The sequence below is a fragment of the Zea mays genome, chromosome 7 (genome assembly GCF_902167145.1).
Source record: "Zea mays cultivar B73 chromosome 7, Zm-B73-REFERENCE-NAM-5.0, whole genome shotgun sequence".
NCBI lineage: Eukaryota > Viridiplantae > Streptophyta > Magnoliopsida > Poales > Poaceae > Zea > Zea mays.
Genome location: NC_050102.1, coordinates 117,870,037 through 117,886,793, shown reverse-complemented (window position 1 = coordinate 117,886,793; position 16,757 = coordinate 117,870,037). Strand labels below are relative to the sequence as shown.

General features: G+C 50.4%; 1 pseudogene; it reads left to right on the top strand.

Annotated features, from left to right (window-relative positions):
* The first annotated feature begins 220 nt into the window (after positions 1-220).
* The window catches only part of LOC103634111 (L-Ala-D/L-amino acid epimerase-like), a 34,446-nt pseudogene continuing 17,909 nt past the window's right edge, over positions 221-16,757 (top strand).

The following is a 16,757-nucleotide window of genomic DNA, read 5'->3' as shown; positions in this document are numbered from 1 at the left end:
GTTGTTGGTTTATTAATCTCTACTACTTATTAGGGCTGGAAGGGGGTAGCCTGCCTCCCTTGCGTTCTGTCATTAGACAATCTCAGCCGCCTGTTCTATTGTTCTATGATCTAAGCCGTCCGATCCTGCGACATCATTCGCTCGTCTTCTATCGTCGCTTTCCCGCGAATCCCACCGCCCGGCTTCCGGTCTCTGCTCCCCCCCATACGCAGTGGGCACCATGGACCCTTCGGTCTCCTCGTCGCCTCTCCGGCTCTCCGCCGGAACCCGCGCCAGCCCGAGCACGAGCCCCGCCCCCGCCCCTACCCCGAGGTCGCCCAGCCTCGTCGTCGCGGCCGGCTGCCAATAGCCCACCACCGCCACCACCCGCCTCCGGGCCGTCTCGCCGTCCCTGTCCCCACCCTCCCCGTGGGCTCGTTCGGCTTCGACGCGCTCAAGGAGACCTTCTCCGTGGACGTGGCGGCGGCAGCGCGTGCCCGCTCCGCGTCTCGCTCGCCGCGCCCTTCACCATTGCGTCATCGTGCCTCACCGCGCTCTCCAACGTCGTCGTGCGCGTCGAGCTCCGCAGAGTCGCCGTCGACTGGGTCGAGGCGCCCGTGCTGCCCTCCGTCACCGCTGAGGACCAGCCGGCGGCGCTCGGCGTCGCAGGCCGGGCGTGCGCCGCGCTCGCCGCCACCCTCGCGGCGCCCCTCGGCGCCCTGCTGTAGGACGTTCTCGGTGTGCTCCTGGGACACGACTTCGCCTCGATGAGGGATCCGCAACTTCTCTCGTCTTGCTTCGGCAAGTAAAATTTGCCTTGCAATACCACGGTGGATTGGCTGGTGTTTGATCATTGATCCTAGGGAGGATAGGATAGGAACATGATTCTTCATACAGATTCCTTTAGGGCTCCTTTAACATATACTAGGACATATAGAGGCGTTCCAGTTTTTTCCCTTGGAAATTGATGAGATGCAGACATAAGGAACTGACATAGTGTTGGGGGCCTTCGGCTTCCAAAGGTCCTCAAAAACATGATTTGACAATGTTTTCCAAGTGAAATATGTGAACATGTATCTTCGGAATCGGGTCATGAGTATACAAGAGCATGGTCAGGACGAAGCCTGAGCGAGACGAAAGGTGATTATGACGAAGGATAAGGCGATCACGAAGCTGTGCGCAGAAAAGCTTCGGCATGATAGCAGAGAAGGGGAACCGACTTAAAGATGAAAAGGCAAATTAGACCTCGAAGAATTACTATAGAGTTATTGATAAATGTAAAGGGCATGAATGTAATTCTACATGGGCTGCGTCCCTTGCCCATAAATAGATGAACAGTACCCCCGTACTATTCACGCTGACTTGGCATTCGCTTTTTGCATCACGCCTGTACCTTTACTTTCCGTCAAACCGAAGGTACATTTATAGTTTGTTATTGTGAATATGATAACGCAAATAAAAATGAGTTGATGATAATGTTTATATTATTTTTCGTATTTTATATATGAATTTTTCCTCATCGTTTATTGTGCTTATGAAGGCTTTTCTTTCACAACCTTCATCCAAAGTTCATTATATCCGAAGGGACATAATGTCTTGAAGGACGAAGGACTTTAACATTTAACACTTTTCATGTTGCCTTGTTCTTAACTTGAAGCATTTGAGAACAAGTCCCCAACATTGGCGCCCACCTCCGGTGAACTCACTTCCACTTTTTGAGTTTTGAACACCTTCGGCAAGCATAGACCTTCGTCATGCCGCCGAAGAAAGCTTCAGCAACAGGGGCTGCAGCTCTGCAGCCACTGGATCCCAATCAAGATGCTCTTTCCCTTAGGGAGGCCCGAAACCAGAAGAGGAAGGCCACCAGTCCAACGCCTCAGGAGGACGACTTGGATCAAGAGATCCAAAACTTGGAGATGCTCCATCAGCAGGTCCAACGGAAGAAGGAAAAGATGGCTCGTCTAGCTGACCTGCAAAGGCAGATAGACGAAGCCTCTGAAGAAGTTCGTCATCTTGCTCAAGATGAGCAGAACCGAAGGCCTCCGCACAGAGAGCTTCATCAGGAGGGCTTCTACAACGAGGACGACTGGTATGAAGATTTCCATCATGGAAATTTTGCTTTTGATGATACCTCTCCTCTGTCAACACTACACCTTGGCCCCAATCTTACAAGCCACCCCAGCTCCCCATGTACGACGGACATTCAGACCCGAAGCAATTCTTGATGAGTTATGAAGCAACCATATCTTCGTATGGTGGTAATACTGCAGTCATGGCAAAGTCTTTCGTCATGTCTGTCAAGAGTGTTGCACAAACCTGGTACTCCTCTCTTCGGCCAGGGACAATCACGTCATGGCAGAAGTTGAAGGATATGCTGATAACCAGTTTTCAAGGATTTCAAACGAAGTCGGTCACTGCTCAAGCTTTGTTCCAGTGCACCCAGGACCACGAAGAATACCTTCAGGCGTATGTCTGAAGGTTCTTGCGTCTGAGGGCACAAGCACCAACGGTGCCCAATGAAATTGTCATTGAGGCCATGATTAAGGGGCTTCGGTCGGGACCTTCAGCTCAATATTTTGCCAGGAAACCCCCTCAAACTTTGGAGAAGCTGCTCCAAAAGATGGATGAGTATATTCGAGCTGACAATGACTTCCGCCAAAGAAGGGAAGAAGCATACAGGTTCTCTGAAATGACCAGGGGCTTCGGAGGAAGAATCCACCCGAGGCATGTCAGGTCAATTCACAACTCTACTCAGAGTGATGACAGAGGAAGCCAACAACAGAGGCCACAGTATTCCTCGCAAGCTTCGGGGCAGCAGCAAAGCTCTTTCCGGCCGCCAGCTCCAAGGGGCAGAGGCGCTAGGGGCTTCGGAGGAAGGTTTGGGGATCAGCCCAAGAAAATTTATTGTCTATTCTGTGGTGAGGACAAGGGCCACACCACCAGGATGTGCCATGTTACCATCCAGAAGCAAAAGGAGATAGCAGAAGCTGCAGCACAACAGAGTCAGCCAAAGCAAGTCATGCATACTGCTTCGTACCATTCGCCTTACATTCCAGAGTATGTAGGCAACCACCCTGCAGCTTCTGTTGCTTCGGCAAGCCAACCTCAGGCATCTTGGCAACAGCCTCCACCTCCACCACCAACGCAATGAGGCCAGCAGCCAGAAGGGAGTCAGCACACTCACCTCCAATGGGACTTCAGAGAAGAGTCCGAAGCTCGCACAGTCAATAGTACTGTGCCAGAGTCGAAGCATATTTACTGACAAATATCCTACCCCAACAGCAGCTTTTCGCATTCAATATTATTTTCTTTTTAATAAGGAACAATTATGGGAAGCTTAAGTGCTTTTTGTCGTTTTCAATCTCTTGTAACAGTTTCGCTTTTTACCATAATATATCTTCTCCATAGGCTTAAGTTGCCGAAGCATAAGAATTTATGGTGGCAAGGAGGACCTTCGAATTATCAAAAATTTGTTCTAAGGAACGCAATATAATTTCTTCGAAGCAGCAAAAAGTCGTTCCTAAGGGAGCGCAACGTAAGTTTTCTGCTCAAAAGTCGTTCCAAAGGGAATGCAGAGCTTACAGCGAAAAATAAATGTTGATTCCGGTGAAAGTAAAAGGCGAAGAAGCTCCTAAGGGAGGCTTACAGCGAAAAATAAACGCTGATTCCGCTGAAAGTAAAAGGCGAAGAAGCTCCTAAGGGAGGCTTACAGCGAAAAATAAACGCTGATTCCGCTGAAAGTAAAAGGCGAAGAAGCTCCTAAGGGAGGCTTACAGTGAAAAAACGTCGATCTTCGGCAAATATCATTTTGCATACCATCACATTATCACATCATTTGCATAGCATAACATCATACATCATATTGCATCAACGACGCAAGAAGGGGGTCTCAGTATTGACATTCGAAGATTGTTTCGAAGAAATAGTGCCAGGGCACAAAAATAGTTATTGAAGAGTTATACCTTCGTCAAACTCTGAAATGGATAGATCTATTGGTTATTGATTTTACGAGGATTGGTTACTGATTTTATGAGAACACGGATATTATTTACGAAGCATGAAAAGAAGGGAAGGTGTTTTTTCGCCGAAGGCTCAAAAACAATATGTATAAGAAGTTTCATGCATCGTAAAGAATAGAATCATAAACAACTAATATATTACATTCAAAGTTACAAAATATTACACATGTTTCTCAACAAACATTACATTCTAAATGTTTTTACAATAACATCTAATCTTCCCTTAGAACTATTTCTGCAGCTTCGTTTAGTAGCTGATCAACAACTTTATCCATGATGGCTTCGGCCATTTTTCTAATTTCGTCGTCCCCCTTCGCGTGGGGGTCCGCCGATGGCTCGGTAGGCTCTGAGGGAGGAGAAAGTACGGCTTTATTACAAAACGTAAACAAGTCCGAAATCAAAAATTACAACAAAGAGCCGAAAACCACTAGTCAATACCTAATTGCCCTTCGGGATCCGCACTTTTTTCAGCAGCCTCTGCTACTTTCCTAGCGTCATGAATGCCTTTCTCGCTTTTTCGTATAATTTCCTGGGCCATTTCGCGACCACCATTGTCCCAGATGTCGGTGAAAAATTTTCCACCGACCAAGCTCGCTTCGGCCGAAGGGTCTTTTATATCTTCAGAGGATAAGGCGGCTTCGGATTGTGCTAAGAATTTTACATGGTCACAACCTTTCCTCTCCAAAATGGTAGCAATCCCCCTGGCACCCGAAAAGGCACATATGTCTCCTCGACTATTTAAAATTTCTTCAAAAGCCTCAGCTTCGTGGCTGATCCATCCAATTGGGCCTTCGGGGTCACCCCTTACGAAGTTCTCCTCACTTGAGAATGTGCCAACACTGGCGAAGCTAGTTTTTATTGTCTTAACACATTCCATAGATTTTTCATAGCATCTTTTCTTAGATGCACGAAGCTCTTCAACATTTTTCTCCAAATGATTTGCCCATTGCTCACTGATTTCTCGTTTTGTTTCTTCAAGTGTGCGCTCCTCTTTAGCTCTGGCTAGTTGTTTTCGAAGATCTTCAATTTCACGCTTCTGAGCCTCAGCTTGAGCTTTAAAAGTAGCTTCGTCTTCTTTTATTCTATTTATCAAGGAATATAATATTTTATCTTTTTCGAGACCTTCGTTCCTTAGTTCAATTACTTCGGAACGAAGGTTGCTCAGGGCCATAACACACCCTTCGTCTTCAGCATCTTTTTGAGCCCTGAGGGCATTGCTAAGTATAAGGCCCTGCAAAAAGTTTGGTTTCAATAAGTTTAAACAAATGAAAATTTTTTGTTTCAATAAATAATACAAAGACCTCATTTTTGCACCTTTAAGCTATTGTACGCCAAGCTGTCGGCCAGCTCGTTTTTCGACAACACCGAGAGCCCGCCTTCTAGTGTTGGGAATCCAAAGCTCTTGCTCATCTCCCGACAGACAGAAATCTCCTTGCTGTCAGGGAGACAATACAAGAAGTCTTCTTCTCCACTGTCATTGAATACCAACGCCCCCTTTGGATATTTCAGTTTTTGGGCGTAAAACTGGGCCTCTTGCTTTTCTTTTTCAGTCAACTTTTTCCCCGAAGCATGTCGTAAAATATAATCGAAGGCTTCAGAAGATGCTTCGGGGGCGGCAGTGCCTGTTTCTTCAGCCAAAATTTGTTCTGCTATTTCTGTTTCTTCGGCTTCCAAGGATTTCACCTTGGTGGGCTCTGAGGGCCCAGCTTCAGTCTCAGATTGGTGCTTTGAAGCTTCGGCACCAAAGGCTTCAATATGCACTTCGGAAGTTTCAACAATTTTTTTCGGAGTCGTGCTTGAAGAATTTATTGTCTCCAAAACATCCAGCACATTAACCATCCTTTTTCTTTTGGGGGTCATTGCTGGACCCTTTTGGCTCTTTGGTGCTTCAATTTTTGCTGAAGGACTTAAAATTTCATATGTCCTTGTTTCTGTAGCCTTCGGTTCTTCTATTTTCTTCATTTCCGGCATTATGATTGGCTCTTCAACATTCGGTAGGGGAGTCGGCTCCTTGGCTTCGGTGGCCGAAGAGGTTTCACCAGCATATTTAGGCACTGTGGCCGGTTCAATATACCGTGGCCGGTGAGTAAGAACCTTTATCTTTTTCCTCTCCGGCGCTGGCTCACTGGGGATGGCTGAAGCAACTTCCTTTGCTAAAGCAGTATTTTTTCTTTTCTGACCCCGTGTTGGATAACGGTAGTCGGGGTAGACAAACCCAATTGCATCAAATACTCGGTTAAGTCTCTTCTTCTTTCGGCCTCCGAAGGCCGCTGATAGTGCAGTATCTTTGGCCTTCGAGTATGATCCAAGCAGTTCATCACTTATGGCCTCAATACTTTTCAGCCAGTCATCATCTGGCTCGACGAACTTATCTCCGTATCTAAATTGTATTTTAGTCTAACTAGTCCACCTTCGTCAGTTTCCCTGACGGTTTCCTTCGGCATCTCCCACTTTTCTGCAAGTGGCCATACTTTGAAGGCAATATGTTCTTGGATCAAATCCCTTGTCCCAATAAAAGAGCAAACCACGCCGAAGGCTCTCTGGCATTCTTCGGCTGCTTCATCCATTTCCACCTTCGGCCTCCGGAGGCCGAAGCGTTGCCAGATAGGGCACATAATGATATCTTTAATATCTTCCTGTGTTTTCAAGTCATTCTTCACATAAAACCATTCCGTCATCCAGTCGCCGGGCCACCTCTTTCGAAAGGTTGGCACGGGACAGCTTGACCCAGACCGGGCACCGAAGCTGTAGCAGCCAAAATTGTTGTGATACTGCTCTTTACCCCAGGGTTTTGTCTCATACAATAGCTCATGTATGTTGCAGAAACTTTTTGCATTTGGTTCTAAACCTTGGCTCCTCACGGCCCAGACGAAGATGCCCATCCTTATGATTGCTTCGGGAGTAAGTTGATGAAGGCAGATTTCAAATATCTTCAGTACTTCCACGACAAAACTGATCAAGGGAAACCGCAGTCCAGCCTTTAAGAAGCTTCGGAATATCACGACTTCATTCTCCTCGGGAGTCGGACAAGTTTTCTCTCCTTCGTCAGCCCTCACAATAGACAAGTCCCAAAAATATCTACCCCTCATATTGACAAGATGGCTTTGTTTAATACTTGATTTTACCAAAAACCGCATGGCTTGGTCGCCAAGGTCGATCTTCGGAATCTTCACCACCACTATCCACATCATAACTGTCACTGTCACCAGTGTCTTCAGATAAACCCTCCAAAATCTCCTTAGTAATCTTCTCTGTATTCGTCTTTGCTATTGATTGAAGAAAGCCGAGATGCATCTCCTCAGAAAGGCTCAGCTTCGATTCAGCAACAGCTTTCTTATCTTCAGACATCTTCGAAAATGCTGAGAAAGTGCTCTCGAAACCGAAGCTTAAAAATTTAAAAAGCCAAGAAAGTGTTGTTACGCAAGGGCTAAAAGTCGAGTGAGCAAAAGCAGATGGCAAGAGAGCGTGCCAAATGAACTCGTGGTGAGCTCTTATTTATACACCTAGTGCGTTAAAAACTGGGGGGTCCCGCTTGTCAATGACTGTTGCTATTCTAGCAAAGGGAAGGTGTTTTTTCGGACCTTCGGCTTAAGGCCTTCGTCCATATCACAATATGAATTTATCACTAATAAATTAATATTGCGAGGGGCTACTGTTGGGGGCCTTCGTCTTCCGAAGGTCCTCAAAAACATGATTTGACAATGTTTTCCAAGTGAAATATGTGAACAGGTATCTTCGGAATCGGGTCATGAGTATACAAGAGCATGGTCAGGACGAAACCTGAGCGAGACGAAAGGTGATTATGACGAAGGATAAGGTGATCACGAAGCTGTGCGCAGAAAAGCTTCGGCATGATAGCAGAGAAGGGGAACCGACTTAAAGATGAAAATGCAAATTAGACCTCGAAGAATTACTATAGAGTTATTGATAAATGTAAAGGGCATGAATGTAATTCTACATGGGCTGCGTCCCTTGCCTATAAATAGATGAACAGTAACCTCGTACTGTTCACGCTGACTTGGCATTCGCTTTTTGCATCACGCCTGTACCTTTACTTTTCGTCAAACCGAAGGTACATTTATAGTTTCTTATTGTGAATATGATAACGCAAATAAAAATGAGTTGAGGATAATGTTTATATTATTTTTCGTATTTTATATATGAATTTTTCCTCATCGTTTATTGTGCTTATGAAAGCTTTTCTTTCACAACCTTCGTCTGAAGTTCATTATATCCGAAGGGACATAATGTCTTGAAGGACGAAGGACTTTAACATTTAACACTTTTCATGTTGCCTTGTTCTTAACTCGAAGCATTTGAGAACAAGTCCCCAACACATAGTTTCTCATTGATTCTCATTTTTCTTGATGGCCATTCAATTGCTTGATTTATGTTTAGACTTAATAATGATTAGTCCTATGGTTGTATTTGATTGTATCCTTCTCCATTTAAGGCCAGAGTAGGAGTGGAGATGGCTCTGATTAACACAGTTGCTAATAGAATTCGCATACCTCTGTGGAGATTATTTGGAGGAGCATCAGATAGTGTGACAACTAACATCATTGTACGATTACCTCACTACACTGACTCCTGCTCCTGAAGGCTTTTAAATGCCATAACCAAAACTTTATCCTGATATTTCACTATTCGGATTCCAATCGTGACCCTAAATGAAGCTGCTCAATTGGCTGCCAAATACCGCGGACAAGGGTTTCAAACTCTGAAGCTCAAGGTTGGGAAGAACTTGAATTCAAATATGGAAGTTCTGAAAGCTATACGACTTGTCCATCCAGATTGCTCATTTATTTTGGATGCGAATGAGGGATACACAACAAATCAAGCAATAGAAGTTCTCGATAGACTAAATGGTTTGTACTCGTGCAAATTGTAAATGGCTAGAATTCTCATTTTAAAAATGTTTCAATACGCTTGAACTTGTTTGCTATTTGTCATCTAAACTATTCTTCCATTGGTTTCAGAAATGGGACTGGCCCCTGTGCTCTTCGAGCAACCAGTTCACAGAGATGATTGGGAAGGTCTTCGAGATGTCAGCGATGTGGCCATGGAGAAAAACAAAGTCGTTGTTGCTGCTGATGAGAGCTATCGGAGTTTGCTTGATGCTCAGAAAATAATACAAGGGAATTGTTGGGGCGAAGGCGAAGACGCCACCCTTCGCTCGAGGCCTTCGCCGTACTCGCTGCACCAACGGTGACAAGACAACGGGCAGACTTACCCTTCGTCTCATACGCCGCCGGACGAAGACCCGCGACGAGGTCGTATCATCCTGCGACCTCGTCTAGAGTGGAGGCCCGCGTGTGATCCGGCCCATTGTAACAGGCCCTGCGTGGCCGTTGCGCGTTACGGGCCTAATTTGTAAAGGCCTCCCTGTAATTACGGTCTGTAACCCCGCTTTATGGGAATATTCCGGGGATAACCTAGGTGTCTGAGGGCACATGCGTCCTTAACACGGGACGCTGGGCACCTGGATACCTATAAATACCCCCGCACAGTGCCCTTGAGAGGCTGGATTAACATAGCTATTGCCATCTCGTGCGAAAACCCTGTTTACGTCACTTCACACCCCCGTTGGATCACCTTGCACCAGAGAGCAAGTTCCAACATTTGGCGCCCACCGTTCGTGCTACGAAAAACCACCCGCGATGGCACCCAAGAAAGCTAGCTCGAAGGCTGACGAGGCTGCGAAGGCAGCACTGCTGGCCACAAAAAAGGGCAAGGCCCTCGCCCTCACCCACTCCACCCACCAAGAGGCTACTGAAGACGACGTTCTCCGCACCTGCGAAGACGACGCCCTCCGCACCTGCGGCCCTGAAGGACAACCGCAACCTCCCCCAGGCTTTGCCCCACCGGAGGGCGCGGACCTCACCGAGGATGGCGAAGTCCTCGGCGTCTCAGCGGAAGAACAGCTACAGCTGCGCGCCTTGCGCATCAAGAACCGCAATCTCCAGAGGCAAAAAGAGATACTGGAGGCCAAGCGCCAACGTGTGTCTGCACTAGCCAAGGTGCAGCAAATGATACGCGACGAAGAGCAGAAAGCCCAGGACCTCGAGCAGGAGATCGCGCTGATGCAGCGCGAAGGCCACCTCGGCCTGCAGCACGGGCCACCCCTGCAACAGTGCGCACAACTGGAGGACATACGCGAAGGCCACCTCGGCCTGCAGCACGGGCCACCCCTACAACAACGCGCGCAAATGGAAGACCTACACTTCCCCCAGCGCGACCACGCCTTCCCTCACGCCGCGCCATTCCAAGGGGTCAACTACCTCGACGAGCGAAGTCCCCTGGCGCCACACCTGCAAGTGACGCCCTGGCCTGCCAACTTCCGGGCAGGGACCTATCCCAAGTACAATGGCAGCACTGACCCAGCACAGTACATCATGAGTTATCAGGTCGTCGTTGCATCTTCCGGAGGGGACGACGCCACGATGGCCAAGTCTTTCATCATTGCCCTCGAGGGCCCAGCTCTCACCTGGTTCACCAGGTTGCCCCCGCTGTCCATTGACTCCTGGAGAAGCCTCCGGGACAAATTCCTGCTCAACTTCCAAGGGTACCGCCCAGACACCGATGCCTTGGCCGAACTCTCACTCTGCAAGCAGCTGGAAAAAGAGACTCCGCGAGAGTATTACCGCAAGTTTCTAACACTCAAGTCACAGCTGCCCTCAGTCGACGACCAGATCGCCATCCACTATGCCATCAGTGGCCTTCGCGCCGGCGTCCTTTACAGCCACTGCAACAGAGATCCGCCCAAGAACCTCCAGGAATTATATCAGCTATTTGAAAAATACGCCAAATCCGAAGAGCTCCACCAGCGCAAGGTTGAGTCTCAGAGGAAACCCAAAGATGCTCCACAGTCCAGCCGCACGTGGACGAGAACTCCGCAGCCAGACTCCGGTCGAGACGGCCGCAATCAGCAGCAGGTGCACAACATCGCCAGCCAGCACCCCGCTGGTGACGCCCCTCACCGTCAGGAATACCCCCCCAGGGCCGCGGAAATGGAACTCGTGGTAGGGGTCGGGGACGTGCGCAGCCGGTGTGCCGATTCTACTGTCTTTTTCACGGCGAAGACTGCGCCCACCAAACCAGAGACTGCCCAGAGACGAAGGCCACCAAAGACAGGATGGCATGGGCGCAGCCGGCCGACAACCCTAGAGTTGTCGCGCACACTTATCAGCAACCCCCTCCACCATACATCCACGCCCCCGCCCCGCATCCACCGCACCATGCATACCAACACCACCAGGAAGTACAAATCGTACCTCCCCCACCCCCACCTCCACACCAGCAACAACAAAACATCCCCCACCCCACACCCCAAACCAAGAAGACTTCGCCGATCAGCCGTATCACGGAGTCATTCATATGATCACTGGGGGGTCCAGCACCGACTTCGACACAAAGCGGCAGAAGCGGGACCATTACCCAGCATCAACCACGTCGCCATTACCGGCCCAGTCGTGCAGACGAAGTGGTCCCACGTACCGCTAACCTTCGACGCCCAAGACGTCGACCTGCGCAGCGCCCCCCACATCGACGCCATGGTTATCAACTGCAGCGTGGCAGGCTGGGACCTGCACAAAGTCCTAGTCGACAATGGCAGTCAAGCAGACATCATTTTCCTCCATGCCTTCGACCGCATGGGCATAAGCCACAGCCTGCTCAAGCCTTCGGACAACCCGTTGTATGGCTTCGGCGGCAAGGGCACCTTTCCTGTCGGCAAAATAGAGCTGCCTCTCTCCTTCGGTGTAGCACCCAATGCCCGAAGTGAGCAAATAACCTTTGATATCGTCGATATGGTGTATCCGTACAACGCCATCATGGGCCGGGGCTCCATCAACAAGTTTGAGGCAGCCATTCACGGACTGTACCTGTGCATGAAGATACCAGGTCCGTTAGGCGCCATCATGGTCTACGGCAATCAGCAGACTGCGCGCAACATAGAGCGGGACTTCGTCCCCGGGCAAAGAAATGTGCACTGCCTCACGACACAGCGCGAGGTCCCTGCGTCCGCCAGCCCAACCGACAAAGAACACGACAAGGCACAGCTGCAGAGCAACGACGGGACCAAGACTATTCCCCTCGACCAGGCCACGCCCAAGCAGACAGTCACCATCAGCGAAGACCTCACTTCGCATGATGAGGAGAAACTCCTCTCCTGCTTGTCCAAGAACAAAGACGTCTTCGCCTGGTCCGCCCTCGACCTGGTCGGGGTCAGCCGATCCATAATTGAGCACAGCTTGGGAGTCGACCCTTCGGTGAGACCGAAAAAACAGCGGCTCCGTAAAATGTCCGACGAGAAGACAGAAGCCGCCAAGGCTGAGGTACATCGCCTCCTAGAAGCCAAATTTATCGAGCCAGTGGCTTACCCCACGTGGCTCTCCAACGTTGTGATGGTGCAGAAAAAGAGCGGCATGTGGCGAATGTGCATCGACTTCACCAGTCTCAACAAGGCCTGCCCAAAGGACAACTTCCCGCTGCCTCGGATCGACAAAATAGTCGATAGCGCGGCCGGGTGCGAAGTCATGTCACTCCTTGACTGCTTCTCCAGTTACCATCAAATATATATGAAGGAGGAAGACAAGGCCAACACCAGCTTCATAACACCCTTCGGCACATATTGCTTCATCAGAATGCCGGAGGGACTCAAGAACACCGGGTCCACCTTCTCCCGGCTTACCAAAACAGTGATCGAGGGGCAAGTCGGTAGAAATATATTCACATATGTGGACGACATCGTCGTCGCCAGCAGGAGCAAGGAGGACCATCTTGCTGACCTCGCCGAGACATTCGCAAACATGCAGGACGCACGACTTCGCCTGAACCCCGAAAAGTGCGTCTTCGGCGTTCGCCAGGGGAAAATATTGGGCTACCTGGTATCACACCACGACATCGAGGCCAACCCAACCAAAATTCAGACCATCATCAACATGACGCCCCCGTAGTCAGCCAGAGACGTCTAGCGGCTGACGGGCAGATTGGCCATCCTCAACAGATTCATCTCCAAATCCGCTGAGCGAAGTCTCCCCTTCCTCAAAACTCTTCGTGGCGCAAAAGACTTCGCTTGGGGACTAGAGCAGGCAGCGGCCTTCGCCTCATTAAAACAGTACCTGTCGGAGTTGGCAGTTCTTACAAGCCCCGACCCTTCGCTACCCCTGTTGCTCTATGTTGCGGCTTCGCCGCATGCGGTCAGCGCGACACTAGTACAGGAGCAGACAGTTGAGGGCGTGATCAGGCAGTGCCCAGTTTATTACGTCTCCGAAGTGCTAACACCATCCAAATGTAACATGAAGGAACTGGAGAAGATTGCCTATGCAGTTGTTATGTCTTCGCGCAAATTGTGCCATTATTTTGAAGCATTCAAGGTCCGGGTCACCTCAGATAGGGGACTAGGTGAATTGTTCAGAAACCTGAAGGCATCGGTCAGGATTGCCAAGTGGGCGGCCGAACTCTCCGGCTACCACATCAATTTCGAGCCCAGGACAGCCATCAAGTCACAAGTTCTGGCAGACTTCGTCGTCGACTGGACTGGGCCAATAACACAGCCGGACCCGTCCGCAGAGAAGGTTTGGACGATCCACTGCGACGGCGCATGGTGCCATGCGGGGGCAGGCGTCGCTGCAGTCATCACCTCACCCGCCGGGGTCAAGCACAGATACGCGGCACGCCTCAGCTTCGCTCTGGAATCTGACAGATGCACAAACAACATAGCAGAATACGAAGCCATCATCCTCAACCTCCGCAAGCTGAGGGCCCTCGGTGTCACCACCTGCATTGTCAGAATAAACTCCAAGGTAGTCGCCGGCCAAGTCGAGAAAGACTATGCAGCAAAGGACCCCGCACTTATGCAATACCTCGCGGCCATCCGAAGTCTCGAGAGACAATTTAAGGGATTCACCTTGCAGCGTGTGGACCGGGCCAAGAATGAAGAAGCCGACGCATTGGCCAAGGCTGCTGCCAGAGGCGAGTCCCTGCCCTCCGACGTGTTCTACCATGTAATCGGCATGCCAGCCGTCCGGAGCCCCGAAGGGCTCCAAATAACCAATGACAGCGAGGGCCACCGCATAGTCAACCTTATTATGACCGAAGACTGGCGAGCACCAATAACCCTGTTCCTACAGGGGTACTACCACCCAACCGACATCAACGAGGCCAAGCGCCTCAAACATCGAAGCCGGGACTTCGCACTAATTGAGGGCCAACTCTACAAGAAGGGGGTCAGTCAGCCAATGCTTAAATGTGTCACCGAGACCGAAGGCGTCCAAATCCTGCGCGAAGTCCATAGTGGTACTTGCGGCTCTCACGCAGGGCCAAGGGCCCTAGCCGCAAAGGTGATCCGCCAAGGTTTCTACTGGCCCGCAATGATCTGCGCCGCAAATCGGGTCACAAGGTCCTGCGAAGCCTGTCAAAAGTTTTCTCCTCGATCAGGCAGCCCCTCGCAATTCACAAAACTGATCGCCCACACATGGCCTCTCCAGCGCTGGGGCCTAGACATCGTCGGGCCCCTGCCCACGGCTCAGGGGAACCTCAAGTTCACCTTCGTCGCTGTCGAGTACTTTACCAAATGGATCGAGGCGAGGGCTGTTTCCACAGTAACATCAAAGACTGCACAGAAATTCTTTTGGCAAAACATTGTTTGCCGCTTCGGAGTACCATCCGAACTCACAGTTGACAACGGCAAGCAGTTTGACAGCCAAGACTTCAAGGATTTCTGCTTCTCCATTGGCACCAAGCTTGCCTTCGCCTCAGTATATCACCCGCAGTCCAACGGAGTTGTGGAACGCGCCAATGGAAAAATTTTCACAGCTGTCAAGAAGATGATCCTCGACGAAAAAAGGCAGGTGGCCCAACTTGTTACCTGAAGCGGTCTGGGCGCTAAACACGATTGAGTGCAGGGCGACTGGGTTCACCCCTTTCCGCCTTCTATATGGATCGGAGGCCATGACCCCACAAGAAATAAAGCATGGGTCCCCGCGAACAGTTGCGTCAACTATCCCCGACGTGGACGAACCCACTTCGAAGGACCTTATCAACGGAGACCGCGTCTTCGCTCTACAGGCTCTAAATAAATACCAAGCCCAGACAAAAGCATGGCGCGACCTCGCAGTCATCCCGCGGGAATTCAGCGAAGGGGACCTTGTACTCGTCCAAACAGCTCGGACAGAGTCCAGGGGCAAGCTGGAGCCCAGGTGGGAGGGCCCTTTCATTGTCAAGACGAAGGCCTCCCCCAGCGCATACAGGCTCGCAACGCCAAACGGCGAAGACTTGGAGCATTCCTGGAACATCGATAATCTCCGCAAATTTTTTGTTTGACTCATCAGGGACAGCTCGCCCTTGTAATTCGCAAAAACAATTTTATTCTGGCCCGCACTCTTTTCCTCCCGGGGGGTGAGGTTTTTAACGAGGCGGAGTCATGTAATATACAAGTGAAAAATCCCCCGCAAAAATCTACGTCGAAAAAAGACCGCGACGACGGTCTCCGACATTCGACCAATACAAAGTCACCGCGAGGCCGAGCGCTAGCTACCCTCGCGGCGACACTCCACGCAAAAGTCGCCTAAGGGTGCAGCCGGACTAGCACAACGAGTGCGAAAAATCGAAGTCTTCCGCGAAGACTATCTGTGCGAAAGTCGCCTAAGGGTGCAGCCGGACAAGCACAACAAGTGCAAAAAATCGAAGTCTTCCGCGAAGACTATCCGTGCAAAAGTCGCCTAAGGGTGCAGCCGGACAAGCACAACAAGTATCGAAGTCTTCCGCGAAGACTATCCGTGCAAAAGTCGCCTAAGGGTGCAGCCGGACTAGCACAACAAGTGCGAAAAATCGAAGTCTTCTGCAAAGACTATCCGTGCAAAAGTCGCCTAAGGGTGCAGCCGGACCAGGCACAACAAGTGTGAAAAAGACTACACCAAACTATCCGCGCAAAGACCGACTACATACGCGCCAGACCTACATAACAAATACACCAGACCAAGTGCGCAACGCCTTCGTGAGCATAGCCGAATGCGTGAAGGCACACAGCCTCATCATACAAGCCATTATATATGTACAAGCGAGGGCGTCACACTTTACATCGGCTCAACCTTCGGAATAATTCCCATCTCCCTATAGTTAAATAGCATTATCCTCAGCTCCTCACCCGCAAAAAGACTTCGCAGCTCCCCCTCAACTGCACTCGCAGCGGCCGGCAGAGACAACAGCTCCTGCCTGCCAACCCTGCCCACACGAAGCCGACCGCCGTCCGCCTCACTCACTCTACGCTTCGCAACCGCCCTTCGCCGCCTGCGCCCAGCACTTGGACCAGGCACAACTTCAGCATCCAGAGCACGCGGCGAAGCCTCCGCCGCCGCCACATCCAAGGCCGCAAAGTAATCCAAGTCCTCATCCGATGACTCTTCAGTCCACTCAACCGAAGTCCCAGAGTCACCAAAATCAGAAAACTTAGATGCAGATTCAGCCGATTCATTCCCATCATCCACGGTCGAAGCCGCCAAAAATTAGCAGTAGCGGTTGTGTGCGCAGGCCCAAAATCTTGAACCTGCGCAGCAACCAAGGTTCAGCAACATATGCAAAATTCCCTAACTACCCACACCCACTAAGCCACCTGCGAAGACCCAGCCGTCGCGGGATCCTCCGCTGCCGGCTCCGTCGCCATCTTCAGAGGATCCTCAGCCCTCGGCGCAGCAGTTGGCGACGAGCCACCGCCGGCCGCAGTGGCTGCGGGGGCATCAGGGGCGCCTTCGACGGTTT